Source organism: Anser cygnoides, chromosome 8, assembly GCF_040182565.1.
Source record: "Anser cygnoides isolate HZ-2024a breed goose chromosome 8, Taihu_goose_T2T_genome, whole genome shotgun sequence".
Taxonomy (NCBI): domain Eukaryota; kingdom Metazoa; phylum Chordata; class Aves; order Anseriformes; family Anatidae; genus Anser; species Anser cygnoides.
The window spans coordinates 17,909,121-17,931,127 of NC_089880.1; the positions used below are offsets into that span (position 1 = coordinate 17,909,121).

Below are 22,007 nucleotides of genomic sequence, written 5' to 3' on the forward strand. Positions count from 1 at the left end.
TGGACAAATAACCTGTGCAAAACACCATCCAGCCTGTAGGGGTTTGCAAGTCCTTGCAACTGGACTATTGTTTGCACAGTATTTGTGAAGTGTTTGAAAATGTTATTCCTCTTGTGGCATGCAGGAGTACAGAGAATAGAGGTTAGCTGTGTTTCGGCTTCTCTCTGGGAGAGCTTGTAGAAGAATCACAGAGCATATATGACACAGTGTGATCAAATGCCAGAAATATTTTGTTCTTTTTTTCTTCCCGTGATTAGTGGCATTATGCAGTTATGCAAATAATCTGTTATTTATATCTAGACACATTATGCAGTTATGCAAATATTCCATAAATAATTAATATTTCCCACAGTTATTTGGGGGGAAATATTCCCCTAAAGCATGTAACATCAGCTGCTTAATATGCTGTGTATAATGTACACACTTCTAGTTGTGTCATACCTCTGGTACCTAACTCCATGAAGCTCCCAAATCCTAGCATGTGGGCCCCTAGCAGGCTTTAGGTTCCAGTTAGGCTGTGGCTGGTAGGGCAGAGAAGGCTGTTGTCATCTATTTGGTTTAGCTCCTCTTTCCATCTGCTTTGTTTTGGTGTAAGCAATGGCAGAAGGCACTGAAAAACGGTGCTTGCTGCAGAGCACCCGGGTGGTGGTGAGCTCGAGGAGAATTATTCACAGTAACCTCTTTTACACATCTCACTCTGGGCACAGCACCTGAGAGCTAAACTGTCAATAAAGAGGAGAGACTTAGGTGCCTTCAGAGTGCCTACATTACAGGCCAAAATCTAGAAAGGTGGAAAACATTCAGTATCTTTTTCTCCTGGACTCATCTATAGGCAGGCCTAGCTGGAGTGGGTGGCAGGAAACTACTGAATCATCTTTTAGTCACATAGTGATGTTTTGGGGACATAAAGAGAAGGTTTTGAGGGTTATAGCAGTGGGAAAATAGTTGAAAGCAGAAAAGGCTATGAGCCAAGCGAGCAAGGAGTTGGCTGTACTCTGTCTTATCAGCTTCTAGTATGGACTGTTCAGATGATGCAGTATTTGCTTGATTTTAACCAAATTGGAATGCTGCTGTTGAAGCCCAGAGAAACTGTCTATTTCCTGCAAGAAGAAAAAGAAAAAAAAGTCCTTACCAATACTTACTTACTGATAACTTTGCTTGCTTTTGTACTTTTAAATCAAATTTGAAAATGGTTACACAATTGCAGAAACTCCCACCACTTCTTCCAAATCGAATTCTTCCCTTTAAGAACTGGAGTGTATAAGAAAATAATGGAGAGAAAGCAAGTATAGGAGTAGGGAAAAAAAAAAAAAAGAATTAGCAATGAGATAAAGAAAGAAAAGACAAAACCACACAAAGGGAAATAAATGCCAGATAGAATGGAGTCTGAAAAAAAAAAAAAAAAGAGGGGAGGAGAAAGAATGAGAATTAGAGAAGCAAAACAAAAGAAGGAACTCAGAAGAAAAGCAGAGGAAATAGTCATGACTAGTTGAGGAGAATCATAGTGAGGGATAGAAAAAGCATGATCAGGGAAACAAATGAACATGAACCAGTGTTTTGAAACAAGGGAATAATTGTGACCAGAAAACACCTGAAGAAGGGAAAACAATGCCAAAATATCTGGGGAGAAAGAAACTGAATGAAAAAGAGAGGAAAACGCAGTGAGATATGCACTTTATGATGTGTAACATTGTATTAAGATTTAGTGTAATTTGGGGTGTCCTTAAGTGTGTCGCATTTTCATGTAAATGAGTGTTGCCCAAAGTCCTGTGTTTCCCGTATCACTCTTTGGCTGTCCTGCCTTTAAAAACAGGATTGATGTCTTGGCTTAGTTAAAGTCAATGAGAGTTTTACCATTTATGGTAAGTTTATGTGTCCACCCTGCAGCCCTATTCCTCTTGTCCCTCCTCCTTCACCCGCTCCTTCATATTTCAGTAATGTACTGGATGAACAGTCACCACAGAGTAGGACTCGTGCAGCTCTCACATAAAATCTAACTTCCCAGTATTCACAAAAGGTTATCTATTCAGGCTCTGCATATCTCCTGCTATCTAATGCAGAGTGAACACTGTGTTTACATTTCTCATATATTTTCCAATCTGCATAAGTCGCAGTACAGATTAATAGCCCTACAAGAGTTTGACCTTCCATTCATTTTGTGTTAAGCTTTCTGTCTGAGGGGACACTTTGTATTTAATGGAGCCAAAATTCTTTTCCCATCATATCCCAGTGAGAAAAGTGTAATCTGCATGCAACCCACTTTAGCAGCTGGTTTTCACTGTATTTCATCTCTAGAATTAAGGGCAAAGATGGTATGAACCCCTGAGCTTGGCCCAAACTCCTCATAAAGTTCACTGGGACGCATGCATTTGAGCCAAAGTTTGAGCAAATTTTGTCTGATTTATGTTTCTGGGGGAAAACCAGATGAAATTCAGTGGATATGATAAATACAAATTAAAACAGACAAATTGTCTGACTTAGCTTTGATTTTTGGGATAGATTCAAAACCCAAAGTAATGCCACAGATGTATGAAGGGGAATGAAGCCTGTGTGAACAATACAGAGCAGTATTTATTGTGCTTTAATTGCACCCCATCCAAACCGCAGCTCTGTCACCAGCCGTGAAGTTGGAGAAGGTAGAGGGCGGCTTTATGCCCTGCTCTGTCTGAATTGCACTTTCAAGACGGGGTTACGCTGGCGAGGCAACACCGTGTGAGTACACTGTGTGGGTAGGGGCCGCCAGGCACAAGGCACACTGGTCGTGGATTCTGGTCCCCTCAGTATCCGTCCTCTGGGGGAGATGGCGGTGGAGAGGGTGGGCAGCGGAAGCAGCAGCCTGGCTTCACACCCTACGTAAGAGGTGTCTGTAGACAGCTAAACAGCTTCCATCGCCTCGGTACCAGGACGGCAGGGAGTGGACGGAGGGCACCAGGCACATAGTTCTTGCGGTACGGGATGCTGACAGCCCAGCCTGAAGGAATCCAGTCATTTTTTAATTTTAGCTTTAGTATTTCTTGCCATGTAAACAATAGTCGGCGTCTTGAGGAGAAGAGTGTGTGAGAAGAAGCAAATCATTGTGTGGGGGTGATGGAAAGTTGGAGAACATTGAGCTTAGTGGTGACTGCTAAGCACAGCTGCAGGCACTGAAAACAACATGTTCTCTCCTAGTTAGGCTTGTAAAATAAAAGGGAGTGGTCTATAAACACCACTGTGGCAAAAGTCCTAATTTCTGTATAGCCAAACATGTCTCTAACATGCATCAAAGTCCTTGGGACATTTAAAGCAGAATTGTGTCTTGCTCTGAAAAGCCCAGGACTAATTAGGAGGGACAGAAAGACCTTCCAGATGTTCTGGCAAGACAGTGCCTGGCCTTTCCAGGGAACAGGAAGGAGGGCTCGGTCCTCAAGGTCTGTCTGTGGCCAGGAAGAAAGGCTCACCCCTCCTAAAGGAGATCAGCTGCTGGCTGGGTCAGAGGTTGCCACCATTTTGGTCCTATTCTTGGGGCCAAACTTATCTGAGCGGAAAATAGAAGGGATTTCTCTGAAGCCCACACAACTATACCGTTTGGCTCTATCTAGTGAACCTGGTGTACTGCCCTAAGCTGTGCTTGTGGATTACTCCTTCATTATTGCTGGGGATGAATTTTTCAACAACTGAAGTTTGTCAGTTTGGTTATGTTCATTTGTGGTTTGAAGTTTGTTTGGTTTGGCTTTGTGTATTTTGATGGGAAGAATTAATGTAATGCTCTTGAATTTCATAATTACTTAAAATACAAAGGTCATACAGAATATGTACAGATTAGCATCATAGAAGAAAGAAAAATTGTGGGGGGGAAGAGCTGAATTTATCTGGAAGTTCTCTTCTACGTTTTGTGCTCATTTTCCTTTCTCTTGTACTCTTTGTTAGAGATCTGATTTCTAGAACAGCAGAGATTTCCTTGAAATGAAAATGTTTAAAGGAATCCACTAACCATTGTCCTTGTTAGTTGGAAATGAATGCTTATTGATCAGAAATATTGATCTAGCACTTTAGATTAAAACAATACTTTTGGTAGTGCAGTCAAAAGAGTTTAAAGACTAAAGTAAAAATGTAACTTGCGCTGGCTACCAAGTGATCGATCGTAACTGATACCACTGCCTTGGAACATAAGTTTACTGTGACATCTCTTATCTGCACTGAAGAGTTTGCCCTCATTGCTTTGTGCATTATGTATAAATGATTGATGTCAGCTTTAACATTTTTTAGAAACAACTTTCATAGCCTCCTGTGCTTTTGCAGTGCGGAAAGTTATTTATATTAAAAAATTTCTCAGCAAGCATGTATAATTAAGAATAAAAACAGGCTTCAGTAGCTCCAGCCTCCTTCTGCTAATACGTGTGTATAGCTTTGCCCAGAAATAAACAGCCTATGGTAAGTCTTAAGTGGATATAATAGGGCAAATTTTCTCCTCAGTTCCACCTTTATGGCCTCATTCACTTCAGCAAAGGTGGGCAGGTGTGACCAGTCGCTGAACATGCCCCATACCCCTTCTACCAGAGCAAATAGTTGCTATTGGGAAAAAAGGTCAGAAACATTATAAACAAACGCTGAAATACGATGAAGATTGGATGCAACACTTCTACTATTACTGTTACAGGAAGTGCTAAAAAAAAAAAAAACAACTGGATAACATAAGGAGTCTGTGAGCCTGTTGTCCGTCAGAATTTATTGGGGACTTGATGCAAAAGTAGACAAATGAGGTTGTTAAGTGACCCCTTAACTGGAGGCCATAAGAGTTTGTGCAGCCGTGTGTCATGCCTGCCTCTAAAAAGCAATGTGAAATGCTCTAAACTAAAAACTCCTTGTGCCTGGCTTTCAGAGCAGCAGTCCTGTGGCTGTTAAGAAAAAATATGTGCCTGCTGGGACTGATAATAGCTGATCATCATCACCTATCCCATTGCAATACTTCTCAGTACATTTTATTTTTTCAGCAAACAGAGAATGTATATTTTGCTTTTGCATGGGGCTAGATTACAAGAAATACTATGCCTACATAATAGTGTGGCAGTTCTTTTACTGCTACCATATATGTCTGCTAACACACGTTCAATGACAAATATCTGTATCTCTATAAAGAAAAATACAAATATTGAATGAATTAATTCACTTGCTTTTCCTTACATGTTAAATGTATCATTCAATACAACTACGTCTTGCTAAGACCAGTAATAGTGACAGAGATGCTCAGTAATTATCTTTAGACATGAAAAATGATGAGGAAAGTGTTTTCAGCACACAATGTGAACCTGAATATTGTCTCGGGAATGAGAGTGGGTTTGTATGTGTGCCCGGAGGCCCAGGGAGCCCCAGGTCAAAATTAACTTAAACATGGGACCTTGTGTTCATCTTCAGAATCCTAAACATGTTTCTTCCCTGCCTCTGGTCTTAAGCAGAAGTCATTCTCATATACCAGTCTGTTATTTCATGAACTTTGCAATGGACGAGGCCCACAGAGGGTAGAGTGGCTATTCCCAAACCACTTTGTAAACCCGAACTAAATTTAAGCTCTCTCATGTTTCATGTCAGGGGAAGTGACTTTGGGTTTCCAAGTTGTAAACAGAAGAAAAAATTAACCCACTGGGTCTGATTCTTCACACCAGGCATTCCCTGATGAAGTTATATCATCAGAATATCGGTATAAAAGCAAGGAGAAGCAGGCTCTCTGGATCTTGCAGTATTTGCAAAGAAGTAAAACCTGACTTCCTAGTAAATACCTAACTGTGATTTTCATTCTGGTTAAGAGCGATCTTTCCAAATATTCAGGCAGGACTGATGATTCATGTCTTACCCTGTGTTTTGATTTTCTTTTTAAGCCACCATTCCAGGCATTAATGTGTTAATTGTCAGGGTTGTATAAATTTTAGTAAAGCCATATTATTTTTGCATGGCAACTATTAAAAATATTTTTCCTCTTAATTTCACAAGGGATGCTGAGACTTTCGGAGTTTTTCCCTCTTGCAGAAGGGAATAATTTAGATTTTCTTCCATCCCTGTCAGAAGTTGAACAGACGAACAAAACAGATTCTTCAGAGACAATTTTACACAGAGTTACATCCATCCAATTCAATTATAAATTAAATTGACTAACGAACCATAGCTCATTATGGGAATCAATTACTCAGAACTGTCTTTGGACCAAAAATGTGGAAAATAAAAAATAATGGTCATACTTCAATATACCAGATTGTCAGTGTTTGAAAGCTCTGTTTTTCTCTAGCTTGGCGTAGACCATCGCCAAAAAGAAATGATAATCATTTGTTTTACTGCTTGTAGAGATGTTCCCGTTTTATGAAGACTAGTTAATTCTTGAGTTTGATCTCTTCGGGACCAGCACCTCGGGCCTTTTTGAGATGACAGGCCAACCCTGGAGTAATGTCATCACATGGGAATCTTTCAGATCAACTTATGCAAATGTGTTATTAAAGGAAGCCACATTTTAGCCTCTGGTGCAACCCAAACAATAGTAGTGGAAAATGCTATGAGGTAGTATTGGAGGCATTTTCTTAATAAAATCATTCTTGTGACATAGTAGTAGTTGGCACACCCCTCTGGAGTGTTCTTAGCTGAAATACACAGTAAAAGTAAATGTAATCAAGGTAGAGAAACAAACCTGTGAGTTTAAGACTGATGTGAAATGGTGATGAAAGGTTATTTGAAGCCCCTCAATAAAGCCCTCAGTACAGAGGAACTGAGGGGTACGGCATGGCTGTGCAGTATAGCTGGTGGTAAGGTTTGGATACAGAACGCGGGCAGTGCAGAGGGCAGTGCACACAGCTGCAGCGCGTGGGTCACCTGGGACAGCTCGGACACCCGCCTGCAGCATCAGCAGGAGAGCAGAGCTGCTCGGAAGCTTCGCCCACTCTCCTTCGGCCACAGCTTCCCGTGGAGATAAGCAAAACAAGTGAATGCTTTCAGCTGACATGTCAAAGCCCCAGTCCCTGAAATCTCTAGCAGCTAAGCATTTTCCTGATATAACTCAATATATATAATTCAGCATAATTAAAACAAAGTTTTTCACTTGAGTTGAGCTATTGCAGGGGTATGCAAATGAGTTAATCCTAATCTGCTCGAAGTACATTTCATTGCTCGGTAGTTTCCAAACCACCTCTCCCTGGCTCCATGTCCTCTGAAACTCTCTGGCACCTTCGCCTGCCCTCCTGGTGTGCCGGCGGGACGAGGGTCTGCCCGGTTCTGGGGCTGGCTGTGCTCTCACAGAAGCAGCCTTCATGCAAGGGTGCAGGGGCAGTACAGAGTTCCTCCCACCTTACCCTCATCTTGCTTCGGACAGAACAGCTCGAAAGGAGGCTGAGCTGGGAAGCACAACAGGCAGGTTAACTGCCTGTGCCTTCCTGCCCACCACTGCTGCTTGCAGTCCATCACGACTTTTAAAGCATATTTCTAATATGCGTCAAATTTCGAATGTTAATGAGTGGCAGAAATCTTTTGCATTAGGGACGTGCTCAGTAGAATACCAGCGCTATCAGATGGCCAAGACTTTTCCCCCTGGTAATTCCTCTTCCCCGTCACACCCGTACAGCGCTGATAGGCAGAGAGTCTTCAGCTGCGAGGTTGAAATGAGACGGGCATCGCAGCCCAGCGGCTCCTGGCAAACCCTTCCGCCGCTTTAATTTCAACCAATTAGCAGAGCCAACCTCCCTTAGCGGATGGCAGAGCCTGTTGAAAGGCACCGCGTTCAGGGGCTGGATGCGTGGGCCCACGTTGGGGGTGCCCGGCGAGGGGCTGCCCTCAGCCGCCGCTGTGGCGACGTGGGCCCGGCCCACCTGTGGTGGCCGCGGGGCTGGGCGGCCATGGCCCGCGAGGCCTCGCGGCGGCCCCGGGGATCCGGCGCTAATTAGAATTAGTTGTCCCGCCGCAGTCCGGCTCCTGACACAAATTGCATTCTGCAGCTTTTCGTTCCACTCGAGTTCACAGACAAAATAGCCCGTGCCGTGTTTGAAATGAAGCAAGGCAATATGAAAGGGTTTTATGTAATTGGTTAATATACTTTAACATTCTAACTAATATCTTCGGTGTTGGTTTCTCGAACAGAACGTGTTTGCTTTCTTCTTCTTTTGCTTAATAATTATTTATGATCGCACCATGGGTAATTTTAATACGAGCTTGTTCAGGTGTCATTAAATCATTGTCGGGCTTGACTGCATGTGTAAGGAAACAAGTGACCTTTAAAGATGATAGTTTGAAGCGGAAGCCGTGGTAATGGGGAGCTGCAGAAGTGCACACGGCGGTGGCAAGAAGAAAGAGACCTTTCACACTTATCAGGAGAATAACTTTATTGAATCATAAGACCAATAAAGAGAAATTGTTTTTAAAAAAGCAGAAAGGGCAAGTGAGGGAGGTAAAGCAAATGTGTTACAGTCTGTTGATGAAAACAGGGAGAAAGATTGACGGCAGAAGTTGGGATTTTTCCCTCGTAAGCCAGTGGAAATGAGCGATCCCGTGCTCCACAGCGGCTGGCCGGGTGGGAGCAGTGCAGCGGCCCCACAGCAGCACCGCGGGGATGGTAACGGGCCTCCCGCTGAGCACAGGGGCTGCACGGGACTGGAACTGTGACTGGCGTGGAGGGGACAACTGACCATCCTCATGGGCCTCACAAAAAGCTGCAAAACCTGCCCCAGAGAAGCGAGTGTCCTGAGCAGCCCCATAACACTAGGGTGTTGCTGGATGGTCACTCGGCTGCTCGCCACCGCTGCCCCCAGCATGGCAGGACTGATGGGTCGGGCTGTGGGCAGCCTGTGGGCTCCCAGCGCCAGAGCAGGACACGCAGGGTGGCAAATGGTATGTCTGCCATGAATGTCTGTTTCTGGAGTAACGTGGCTGCCTGGAACGAGTGCACCCTGTTCCAACTCACACCTGCAGCTTAAGAGGAAGATGGCGAGTGCGAGGTTTCTAAGTCTTGCTGGCAGCAGAGTCCTGGTGAGAGAATTTCACTTGTGCCAAAAAATAGTTATCTTGATACTGGTGGTGCAGAAATGCCGAATTGTAGAAATGCACAGAAATGCTTTTGAAATGGTGGGATGGAATAATGGAATGAGGACTACCGTCAGCCTGTTGATTATCTCAAATATTTTACTTAATATGTCTAAAAACTAAACTAAATTAAAGCTTGCAAAGGACTATCCCAAGTACCCGTGATGACCTTAACCCAAGTAAATAATCAATAACCAATGTTACATAAATATATTAAAGTAGTGCTTTTTTCAATTGCTAGCTGCTGGCTTGGTCCTGATCCAATTAACATCAATGGTAAACTGCTGCACGTAAAGAAAATAGAGTAACTAAGTAATAGGCCCTTCCCTCTGTCTCTATTCATGATATATCTCTGAAATCATCACTTTCTGCAAATGTATTCATTATTTGAATTTCATTTCCTATCTAGTATTTATTGACATTACATTCCACATCCTGTTAATGCATCTAGATTAATTTACTAAGCTGTTGCTTAGTAATGGTGGTGGTATTTTGTCAACCCCATGTATTCAAAAATCATGATTCAGAGACCATAACATTCTAAAACTAGGCTAAATCACGAGGTTTGTATTAACTACATTTTGGCTCTTTTTATCTCCTTAGTGTTTGTATACAGCATGTGTACATGCAGTATACCTAGAATACACAGTGTGTACATTCAGTCATTTTTTCAAACTTTCTTCTGTAATTAGGGCTAAAAATACCATTTTTTTAACAACAACCGAAATTTTTATCTTGTCGTGTGACTCTGGAAGCTCACCAAATATCACAGGCCACATCAGTATTTCAGTAAAATCAAGCTCCCTGGTCCCTTTGTGATTAGTCCTGTGTCACATGCTCTGGTCTTTTTATTTCTCACTCTCAAATCAAGCAAATACACCCAGTGTAAATAGCCCCACAGGTGAACAATGAAGTCATTTCCATGTGACTTTGTGTTTGAACTCCACCTCTTATAGACACATGCTGCAGAAATCCATCCCTGGGATGGCACATTAATGAACTTTTTATTTCTTTTTTGAAGATCTGCTGCACTGTAATTTTAAACCAGGAAGAGAAGCTGGCTTTTAAGCCAGAATGTCTTTCTCTGTTTACTAATCCTTGTCCCACGGATATTATTCTATTGTCAATGAGTAAAAATAGATATGGTATTTGGAATTTTATGCCACTTCAGCCTGCCACCCCTTTGTAATCTCTCGTCAAGGAGATTAGACTGGGGTAGATGTCTGTGTACTGAGTAAATTACTTTTGCTACAAGCAAACTAGGAGGTTAACCAAATGCTCGGTATTGGCACCAACTGCTGACCATGTTAGTCATTACCACTTAGGAAACACAGTGTGTGTTCTACTATCACAGCAGAGGTGCCAACTCAGTTAACTCCATCGCTGCCATTCTACAAAGGGGATGTATCAGCTCACACACTTCTGTGGTCCAGCTTTTCTCGCCTATTCTGTCATTTCAAACTATGATACCGGTACCTCTAGAGTCAGCAGTAACTCAGAAGTTTATATACAGACAAGAAAGAAAGAATTCAACTCAGGAGCAACCAGACCATGCATGTGCAACTCACAGGGGCAGCCACTGAGTGTAGTAGGGTCTCATGTGGTTCGATCACTTTCTTGCCTACTCCTTCCTTTTCCTAGTGGGAGATGAAACCCATGGAAAATACAGACCAGTCTTAATGCAAACAATTCTCCTGTTGGTGCCACAAGTCCCTTTTTTCTGTTGAGTAAGCCTTGCCCCAGCAAGAGAACCTCGGTTTTGCTTTGACAATGCACTGCATTAAAAGCTCTGTCAGTCCTCCCCAGAGGTTGAGCTCTGCTGGGCAGAGAGGAGGAATTGCAGTGCTGAAGCAGCTGGCTCAAAAAGTATTTTAGTTAAGAATAGAAGTTGCTAAATGAAGCACAGAGCAGATGGTCTGATTCCAGCTTTAAAAGCATATGAAGAGCTCCCACTTGAATTTCTGCATTTTCAAATATTTCTGGCCACAACCACATCTCATTTCCAAGTCACCTATAGAGGTTATGGTAGAACTAAAACCAGTACTGAGTCCTGGAGCCCCACCAAGATGCCATGCTGCCACTGTGTATTCTCCACTTCCTCATGACACCATAAAGAGATAAAGGGGATGATTTTCAATGGGCAAAACACATTGCAGAATTTCATGGGTCACATTCAATCCGTATGTCCCCCTTGGCCAACTCTGGATTAGTGACTATTATAAACCAGTCTAGGTTTCTCTTCTTTTTCACATCTCGTTCCATCATGTAGGTGACCAAAGAATCTTGCATAGGAGAGGAAAATTAGAAGGAAAACGAGTTTTTGTATTTGGTCAGGTGTGATGCCTGTTAGCTCCAGTATAGTTAATCTTCTGTGTGTGACCTTTCTAGCTTGGTTTTCAAACAGATAGCCATTTTTTTTCTGTAAAGCTGTCTGTTGCAAAACATGCTGCTAAAAAGAGAATAAAATCATTTGTCAAAATTGTATGAATTTGTAATTCATAATCGGCAACAGCAATTTAAGGAAATAGTTTTCTGCTACTGACACTGCTGTCAAAATAAACGTGGTGAGGATAATTATAGTAATTAACAAAATAGTTAATTACACTTTGTCATAAGGTAAGGTTTAGTTTGATTTCTGATTAGGAGTAGATCAATACCAAATGTTTCACTGTACATATCTGATTATTACTGTAGGGCTAGACCAAAAGTCATATATCAGTTTTCGAAATCATGCAGAGCAATGGGAAAATATTACCTCAACAGCCAGATGCTCTGCAGTTCCCATCCCTGAATGTGAATCTTCAACCACATCTCTCTGAAGTCTCCGATCATATTCTGCCCTGCAGGACCTGGCATCCTGCTGGGTCTGGGATACTTTTGATGAGGACAAGCATGCTAAAAAGCACAAACATCCCCATTGGAAAGCAACAAAGCTGGGCAGTTCTGGCGTGTGTAATACAGGAAGAAAAGTCCCTGTATGGATGGGTGACTAAAAATGAGGCTCAGATAACCGTAAAGTGATAGGATATCTACTACACTTTTGTAAGTGGTCATGAGAGTCCAGAGTTCTTTAAGAATACCTATCCCAGAGGAATGTGTGTATGTGGTTTTCTGCTCAGGCCTCCGTAACGTATGCTTAACCTAAAAATAAGGTTCCAGCACTGGGAAAGTGTCCCAGGAGAAATCTGCACATGCAAAGAAATTTGTTACCAATTTCTGTACCGTCACTCAGAAATCCAGCTCTAAATCTAGGCAATTGGTCTACTTTCCTATCTTTTGCAGGCCAAAAAGGCTAAAAGTAGAGATGAAAGGAAAATGTGGTGATTGTATTAGGTGACAAGAAGTTGATCTAATCTGTTGCTTTGCAAACCACCTCCACCCTCTTCTATCAGCCTGTCCTCTTCACTCCACGGTTCCCGACGCAAAGAAGCAGTTAGTCTTTCTCCTTGATATTATCAATGATCATAAAGAACCAGATCTAGCAAATCATGTAATCTTTTGTATGAGAATCAACTCTCATAGCCTAGTAATTCTGTCTGTCCTATGTCTCGGTAGAAAATAGATTGGGGAAATACAATTTCTCAAGGGCAAAATACAGACTTCTGAAAGCACCTCAGTGACTCTGGGGTTTGAATTCCATTGAAAACTGAAGATATTTATGCTCCTAATACCCTTCCGTTTGGAACTTTAAATTTCTAAGTCATATGAGTACTTTTGAAAATGGATACTGCCGTAAGCCCAATTCTACTGATGCATCACATACAGACTCTTTACCTGATTAAAAATTGGTTCCAGTAAATTGAATTTGAAATGTGTCATTTTTATGTTTGCTGACATTCTTGCGTCCATTAATGGTTGTATGTCATTGGCATTTGGGGAACTGCTAGGAAATAGCCTGTAAATCGCTCTGGGCAGCTAGGGAAGTGTTGACCCTCACTATTACTTGCTCCACCCAGCTCAGGGTGGCTGATCTAGGCCTTGTGCCGTGCTGGGTGTGTGAGTTAGCAGACAGGCTATGGCATGATGAACCTCAGGCATGCATGCTAGCTGAGGTATGTGGTACAGTACAGTAGTTGAAGGATTTGCTACAGTTTTGATGAAAAAGGAGTCATGATTTTCCTTTATTTATTCCTCTCGTCCCCTCTTTAGACATCCAGCACCCTTCATCAAAGCACAGTGCTCTCAAGAGGCCGTGGTGTAACCTACGTGGAGCAGGGTGTTCCCTCCCACCCACAGATGTGCCCTCCTGCCGCCTCCCCTGCACGGGTGCTGCAGCTCATGTGGCTGCACAGCTGAGACAGACACAGCCACCGATCCTGCTGGAAACCAACCCAGCCCAGCGAAGATTTGTCTCCAGCCAGGTCAGTTCCCCCATTGAGCCAAAGCATGGTGACACAAGCACATGGTGACCAAGCATCACTGGGGCAGGGAGGAGGGGACGTACAGCCAGGACCTTGGGGGAGTAGAGCTTATGCTGATTGTCCACTACCAGCCAAGCTGCATTCTCCTTTAGCACCTAAAGGGCTTGTAAGACATTTTCATATCTTCTCAAACTTGAAACTTGAACTTTTGGGAAAACCTACTGTCCTCAGAACAAAAGTTTTTGCTAATTTAATGCAGACTAAGCATATAGATAAAGAAACAGTATGGGTGGAAACAGATAGTGGGGATAATAAGAACAAAAATGTGTTTACATAGGCAAGATGTATATGTGCCTGGATAGTTCCGAGTCAATTAAAATGCTTTCTTTTGAAATAAGTAACAGGAGCATTGAATTCGGTGAGAAGTTTGACATTGACTTCAGTTAGAGATGGATCTGAGCAATTGATCCCATGGAACAATAGGAGTAGTCAAAGGCTTTTTTTATGCAGTTCTACAGCCATAGAGTTTGCCACATAATCCAGGAACTCCTATAAAATAGCAGGAAAAAGAGGCTTTCATTTTCATAAAGTAAAATTCAGTTTGTGATCTGCCTGATGTGCACAAATAGACTTCCAAACCAAAAAATCCTTCTGAATAAGTAAACAACGTACAAGAACAATACACCCTTGTGGAGCATTAATCCTGAAGTCTAACAACGGCAATGTGGAGCCACTCAGTGGGGACTATATTTTGTCAGCATGCTTTTAGCCTTCGTTATCAGAGATTTTCAGATGCGGATATCAGGATGGAAAGCTGAAGGGTGACAGATGCTTGCTGCCAGAGTTTGCTGGCTTACAGATCACCTCTGTTGTTCCTGACAACAGGGAGGGAAGTTGTGTCCATTCTCCACTCCAAAATTCTCAACCACTTCTGAAACTGCACTGGGTTTCTAAAATTCAGTATTTTGCCACCAAGATCTCCAAACTCCCTGGCTTGCCCGGCAGTTTCTACAGTGTAGATACGGTATGTCAAAAAAAAAAATAATAGTGTAACAAATTTCTAGCTAGGGATGGGATGTGGTTATCCTGAAGCAATGAGTCCCACAAAGCAGGAACTCTGCTCCTGTCTTTAGGCCCAGCTGGCTGCAGACCATAGGAGGCCTTAGTAACAGCACTGTGATGCTACTGCAGCTTGAAGCAGCACTCAAATGGTAAACAGAGAACAAGGAGAACTTCCTTTCCCCTTCTGTCCTCTCCCCAGATGTACAGTGTTAGGTTACTTAATTAATTTTAACAAGGGAATGACATTCCCACTCCATTTGTGCCTTGTCTTGAAAGGATGCAATGTACAAATACCAGTTTCAGCACATGATCCCCACCAAAAAGAATGTTGGGCCAGATCCTGCCAAGATCAGTAGCAAAATCCCACTGGCTTCAGAAAGAATTGGGATCCATCTTTGGAAAGAAATAGCACAGTTCTGGAGAACTCTAATTAATCCATGAGGTACTCGGTGTCTGCAAAGTTGTTCTTAGAGACTCAGAACTGGGCACCTTTGCTTGGAAGTGCTATTTATATCTTTGTATGCTTCTGCATGCAATAAAAGCCAGTGTAAAAACATATAATTAGAGCGGCTTCTAATTGGAATGGCAGGAATTAGGAGAGAAGGATAGCAGACGGAGTAAACACACTGGGACAAAAGCAAAGTGCCATGTTGTACACGACAGAAAGGATGCTACTGCTGGAGTAAACTCTTATGCTGAAGTGGCTACTTAAAACTGATGGCCAAACAAAGGACAGTTGAGGTAGGTAGATGAAAGGAGACCTTGCAATCTACAACATACCAAAATAAAAAATCCTATGCAAACTGTACTGCCTTTCCGGGAGGGTGAGGGGGCTGATAAGTTTATTTACACTTTTAAAAAGCACTGCCAATCCCAATTTATCAGTTACTGTCTTGTGACAATTTATTCATTGTTCACCGTTAGAAGCTAGAAGTTACATAGGAAGCATGATTGGTGATAGCTTCTCTATTTCAATATGGTATAATAGAGATAACACAGTGCCCAAAAGCTCTACAGCCGCCTTTTTGTCTGCTTTGTCTCTTTTCATTACTCTATCAGAATCTTCATTTAATATAATCCAAAAAAGCAAGGTAATTGCTTCACTTATCAGTTATCATCACACTCGCATACTTATCATGTCAAAATTATTTATGTGGATGGCCAGGTTGATCTTGCTGCATTTAGAAGCTTAAAATTTGAATAACAGTTCTGCCAGTTAGGTTATCAAAATTGCAGCATAAGCAATGAATTTCTTCTTTCTGGATCTTGGAAGGAGAATAGGGAGCATCTCATTGCAGGACTAGTTTACCCGTGGCTGAACACTGCTCCAAGGAGACTTGCAGCAATTCTGCAGCCTGGCACTCGGAGTGCTGGGGACAGGCTTTATTTGCTAGATGAACAGTAAATAAAGATGGCATGATATAAATAGAGACAATAGAGAGAGGTGTAAAGGGGCATTGTCAAGGTTGTCATAGGTCCCAAATTAAAATGATAATTTACAGACTTGTGCAGTTCTTTCTTGGATTGTGTCCTCTTTTGAAACAGATGTTTCATAGCCCTTTTTCTGTACCGTTTTTATTTCTTTATGATTTTGGTAGATGGTAACTCACCTGTTTGAAAGCCCCAGAGGCTGAAATAAAACAAAGCATGCAAGTTCAGAAAGTCATTTTAACAACTTTTTTTAATATAAAAGAAATTTCCTTCAGCCAAGCTCTTGGACACCTTGACAAAGGGTAATAGAGAAAAGCCTATCACAAACAGATACAAATAATATAAAAAGGAATGTGCAAACATTTTTTCCAACACAGGTGATGAATTCATGGCATTGCTGTCCATCCATCATGTTATTTGGACAGCCAGGAACCTCTTCATGATAGCTCCTCACAAGCACATTGCAGACCAGTGAACAGTCTGACACGAATGACTTCTGTGAAAGTTCATTACTGATGGTGCACAATTTGTTATTCACCATTTGTCATTCTCGTAATAATAACTATCCCAAAGGTTTTGGCTTTTCAGTGAGTGAGCAGAATCAATCCCAAGTGACTGAGGAGCCCGATCACCCTCCGGAGACTGCAAATTGGCCCATCACAAGACATTCAAATGGGCGAGGTTCCGAGCCATCCCTAACACACAAAGTAGTATCTGTGAAAATCTGTTTACATCTATATGAAAGAGAGAGGAGGAGGAATTTAACATTAGAGAAATCAGTCTCAGTTTATAAATCCCTTGCATACAGTGAAAGGCTAAGTTCAATGAGTTTTTAATTATGTTTTCTAACCTGTGTGTTCCCACACAGTCTTACGTAGCAGCAATTGTGGCAGGTCGTGCTACTAGCAATGGCCAAGCTTGGCACTGAGCATTGGTGAGGAAAGGGAGGGGCAAACACCTTTTATCTCTGCACCAATTCTTGCACCACTTTGAACTGGTCTGGATGCTGGTTTGGGTATTTGTATTCTAGACAACCTACTTGTCATATTCCTTAGCTTTTACGAAACTGGTTGGATCTATTGAGACTGTCAGTGTCCCAGCGTGTGAACAAGCTTGAGTCACAGACAGAAAAGACAAATACAGCTCTTCAGTGGCTATTGCTGTGATTTTTGGCTGGTTATGAAACAATTCTCTATCACAGCTCTGTTTGGCAATAATTACTACAGCTTTTGAGACTTAGTAAATCTTGGGTAAAAGTCACAGCAGAGAAAAGGGCAGAGTTTGAAATCCAAATAGTAATTTCTCAATAGGCTGCAATGCCAAAATTGTGTTGGCTAAACACAGATCCTGTGCCCAGCTCAGCACTCCAGATCCTTTTAGGGCTTGCTTTTCAGGACTACAATGATGTTCTGACCCAGTTATTCCGTGTTTTTGGACTTCTGTGCATTTTATTTACCATACACCTTAACAGCAGGCTTCACATTCAACACTCATCTCATGCAATGATCACTCATTCAATTAGTGGCAAACAGCAGAGAGTAATGTTTGTGATTTTTTTCCAGTCTCTGTTCCCTAGGGGGGTCTAAAATATATTTTATAAGTGTATCCAGGCAGTCATTATCCAGATCATGTTATGGGTTTTGTAACTTCACAATGTATTTGATTGAAACATCATAACTCTTTCCAGGACAAAGGCTTGTAACATTACAGATGCAGGGAACAGAGAGGTCAGCGGTTGACAGCTGGTGGTTGGAGACACACAATCACAATATTCCCCAAGTTATTACAAAAATATTTAACTGAACAATGATGGAAGAAAGTCAAAAACCTAGTAAACATTAAAAGTAAACATAATTGTTGCAAATTTAATGAAATACTCTGCTGTCTTTGATGTGATGGCTGATCTGTAAGTCTTTCAATTTCTTTGCTTTAATATCAGCATTTCCTCAGTCTAAACCTTTTTGAGACAGTAGCATTTTATCTCAATTATTGCTTTTTCTCCATCAGTCTTTAAATATAATCTCATTTGCCTTTATGGATACTGTAACCCTTCTGAACAGCTTTTAACCTTTTTAAAAATCGCCTTGACCTGAGGATGCCCAAAGTTTTTTCTTCTTCCTCCTCTGAATTTTTTTAATGCAATATCGAATAATAGAAATTGGACAGATGAGTGATTTCCTGTCCGGAGACCTGCAAACAGAGCTTAGGATGCTGGAATATAATTTTTGTTTTAATAATAAATAACAATAATAATAATAATAATAATAATAATAATAATAATAATAATAATAATAATAATAATACCTCTTTCTAGTTTTCTGATAGCAAAGAACCTTCAGCTTTGACCTCCATTTCAGTGGCAGTATTGTAGCCTCTGCCACCACAATATTAGCTTTATCTTTTCAAAGGAAAAAAAAAAGCTTTCTTTGTACAGTGGCACATTAGCTTCAAAGAGCACTTACCTCAAGAGTCCAGCTCATCCTTCTGTTAGATTTAAGAAATACTCAGCTTAAGATTGTCTGTTTCAATCATGGATAATGTAGATAACTTTGTGTCTAAATGTTACAAAGCAAGCTTTATGTCTGCTTTGTCTTTTTCCCCCACCCTTTCAGTTTTATTTTCTCACTTAGTATCTAACGAAGATGCAGACTAATGGAAGAATGATGCATGAGTGCAACTAACCCTCCTGGAAGTTGATTGTAAATGTTAAAGTTGCTATTCACTACCATTTCGTAGCTATGTGTGTCTTAGATGGCAGAGTGTGTGTGAGGGGGGGAAACCTCCAACAGTATGACACCTACAGAGTCGGTGGTGTGCTCCTTGCATTGCGAATGTGCCTGGGAAAGCGCGGTGCTGTACTCACTGGGTATAGCCATGGTCCCTACATCCACCTGCCCCGTGTCAGCTGGCATTTCCTTTGCTTGCTTACATGTGAGAAAGGTATAAACACTCTCTAAACCAGCTGGCAGCATGCAAACCAAGCAGTAATACCCTGGAAGGCTTTTCCCCACTGAAGCTTGCCGTCTATACTGCCACTCTGTGATAAGTGTGCCAGCTCAAACGGCACAAGGGTTTTCTGGTACTTGCCTTGTTTCCCTTGAGCACCCATTCCAGAAAGCATCCTCTCGTCTTCCCTTCTACATACATAGTTTGAGCATCAACATCCTGAAAGTTGCTTTCCACAGTGATTACAATTACCTATCCCAAGCAGCGATGCTTAAAATTGAACTGTGGTTCATGAGAGCAATAGGCTCTACCTGTGAGCGCCCTAATGTGTTAAACAACCATGCCAGGTAGCATTACATGTATCTAGCAGCAGCCACTTTAAAAGACCATCTGCCAAAGGAGCTTGGTTTCCTATTTTAAGTTCTCATACTTGTAGTTTTAAGGGAAAACAGTGAGTTTAAAAAGTTGATGATTAGATTCAACTACATCTCCCCAGACCCCGGCAGTAGCATTATCGCTCAAAATGGGGCATGTTTAATAGAAACTAGGGAAAGACAAGCTGCAGTGATCTTGCCCCGGATGAACACACGCAGACACGTGTGTATAGCTGAGGATTTACTTGGAAATATCTTTATGCTGCTTGTGAATTATTTCACTTGAATTATGATTGCCCTGAATGATATATATTTGGAGAGTGTAACATTGCAAAAGTAAACTTTAACAAAAAGGGATATTTATTCTTCAGATTTAAAATTAATTTCCTGTATTCCTCTGTTTTTTTATCCTATCTAAGCTGTAGCCTTATGAGAAGAAAAATGAGAAACTATTTCTTTACTGAGACTGGTATCAGATGAAATATAAATGTAATGGTTTCTGTAAATGTTAACCCACTGCAACACTCTATCCCAGAACTAAAGATTTGCAGACTGTTTTAGGTTAAGTTACTGCTCCTCTCCATGTTAGGTAATCCGATGTCATTTAAGTAAAATAAATTGGAACTACTCAAGGAATAAAAAGAGGTGAAAGTGCAGAATCTGGTTTGGATAAAAGTTTAATTCTTCAGTTCCAAGTGACATAGCCCTTACAGGAAGCAGAGCAAACTCAGACAGGAGTGGCCAAGTAATGAAGATGGATGCATCTTGTTATCAGCAAGCCATTTACTAGGGCTTGATGTAACCTTAAACATTGCAGATAGCTCAATGGCACTTGCCACTAAGCCTCTAATTAATGAATAGCAGGCCCTAAATTAACAATGTGCATTTACAGATGAATTCTGGGCACTCATTAAACGATGTTCAAATATCAAGCAGTAACTGTTAGGTTTATTCCTTCTGGATTACTGTATACAGTGTTTGTTTGCTGGGAGTTTCCACAGGAGGTTTTGTGTGCTCAACTGCTGTGAGCCCAGGTGCACTTCAGGAAAGGGTATAGTTCACTGAGGAGGGCAAGACGGAGTAGCTGTAAAGAATCCATTGTAACACCTGTGCAGCAATTTAAGGAGGATTAGGGTGAGCCTCTATTCAGCCCTAACTGCACTGGGAAAAGGGGCCTGAGTGCCTGAAGCTGTTCTCAGACCTCCATTTTGTATCGCCCTCCTTTGCAATATCCACACTGGGGCCTTCAAAGATGGCCTGGAGGAGTCCCCCGGAGGGTCCAGCGATGCACGGGCATGTCTAGTACACGCCTAGTTCCTCCACAGCTCGCGTCTGTGTGAGAGGATTGGGGTGGAAGTAGTCTGCACCCAGTGTCCCAGTTCCTTGGTCAAGGAGACAGAGACATAAGGAGCTCAGGATGAAAGCTCCACTGTGGCACGTATGTGGTAATCAAAGGTATTCTAGAGCAATACGAGTACTAGCTATTTAGATGGTCCTACTGTGCACGTTGTGCTTTAGGAGAAACAGCAGTGCAGCTGTAAGAAATGTAGCAGAGCATGTTACCACATCTTCTGAAATATATCTGTATCATATCAGAAGAAGTTTAAATTGCCTACTGTGCTGAAATACAATGCAAGCTAGAGAGAAGGAACTTTTCAGAAGTATTGGTGTAAACTGGGATTGAGGTCAAACAGACAAAGCTGATTTAGGCAAAGTCAGAATTTAATCCAAGGTCCCTGAAAAATTAGACAGTCTGTTCTCTGTAAATGGGAACATAACTATGATTTTCTGGGAACAGATCCTCTCATACTAGTAACTTCAGTATTCAGCAACGTGAGGTTTTCAGTGTTATGAATGTTCCTGTTAATGTGCCATCCAGTTATTGCCACGTGATAAGTTCAGTGAGAGACTCGCTTTAAAAAAGGAGGGCTAGAGAAGAAATGATGCTTTTCTTAAAAGTATCCTACACAGCATCCTATCCCAGAACTGTTCTCCATGTCGGAAAAGTTTTAAAGTAATACCGGTCTGCTGTGATGTAAAATTATGAATTTGATTGGCATTCCTGCAGCATTACATACAGAAGAGAAACATCCATTCTGAGCAGAGCTTGCTTTCAACTGCGCCTGCAAACATTTGGGGTTTGTGCACAGGCTGTGTAAGCAGGATCCCATGCACATTCCACATAATCCAGTGCCATGCATGCAGTTCCATTTATGGGCAAAATGAAACACATCTCTTCTTTCTATGGATCGTTCCCATCAAAGCCTTTTCAAAGTTTAATGTGGACAAATTTAGGAAAGGGGCACTCCCATGGCTTTGTGCAAGCAGTTCAACACCAGTGTTTTGCAGATTTAAAATTTTAAAAAAGCAAACAAACTTCTATTGAAAAAAAAAAAAGAACATTGTATACAAAAAGTGTTGGTGCTGGGACTTGTCACCTTGATTTTCCTTTGTGATTAGCTGATAGAAGAAGGGAAAAGCAGCTGTCTCATGCACCTTTCCCAGCTTCTTTACGCAGTATGGTCTAAATTTGTACTAGCCTGTACATGTGTCAGGTGATGCTGTAACAGTATCTGAGAGTTGTTTTCTTTTATCTTTGTACAAAAAGCTTTATTTGAATGAGAAAACAATATAACCTCTCATGAAGAGAAAGCTCTTCCTCCCTCTCTTTTGTCACTTCCTTATAGAATTATCTCTGAAGCCTTCTCTGGCATCTTTTCTTTCTCTCTGCAACTATTTTGAAAAAGAAATCCATAACGCAGCAACAAGTATTCATAGTTACCAGCAGATAAAGTGACAGCAACTA

The 22,007-nt window shown here is 41.6% G+C and overlaps 1 long non-coding RNA gene across 4 annotated transcripts in view; it reads left to right on the forward strand.

Annotated features, from left to right (window-relative positions):
- LOC106034043 (uncharacterized) overlaps nt 1–22,007 on the forward strand; it is a 504,730-nt gene that overhangs the window by 414,212 nt on the left and 68,511 nt on the right. For all 4 annotated transcript variants that reach the window (XR_010833079.1, XR_010833077.1, XR_010833078.1 and 1 more), the window contains one exon: nt 13,177–13,388. This is a non-coding gene — a long non-coding RNA (uncharacterized lncRNA). The remainder of the gene's footprint in view (nt 1–13,176; nt 13,389–22,007) is intronic.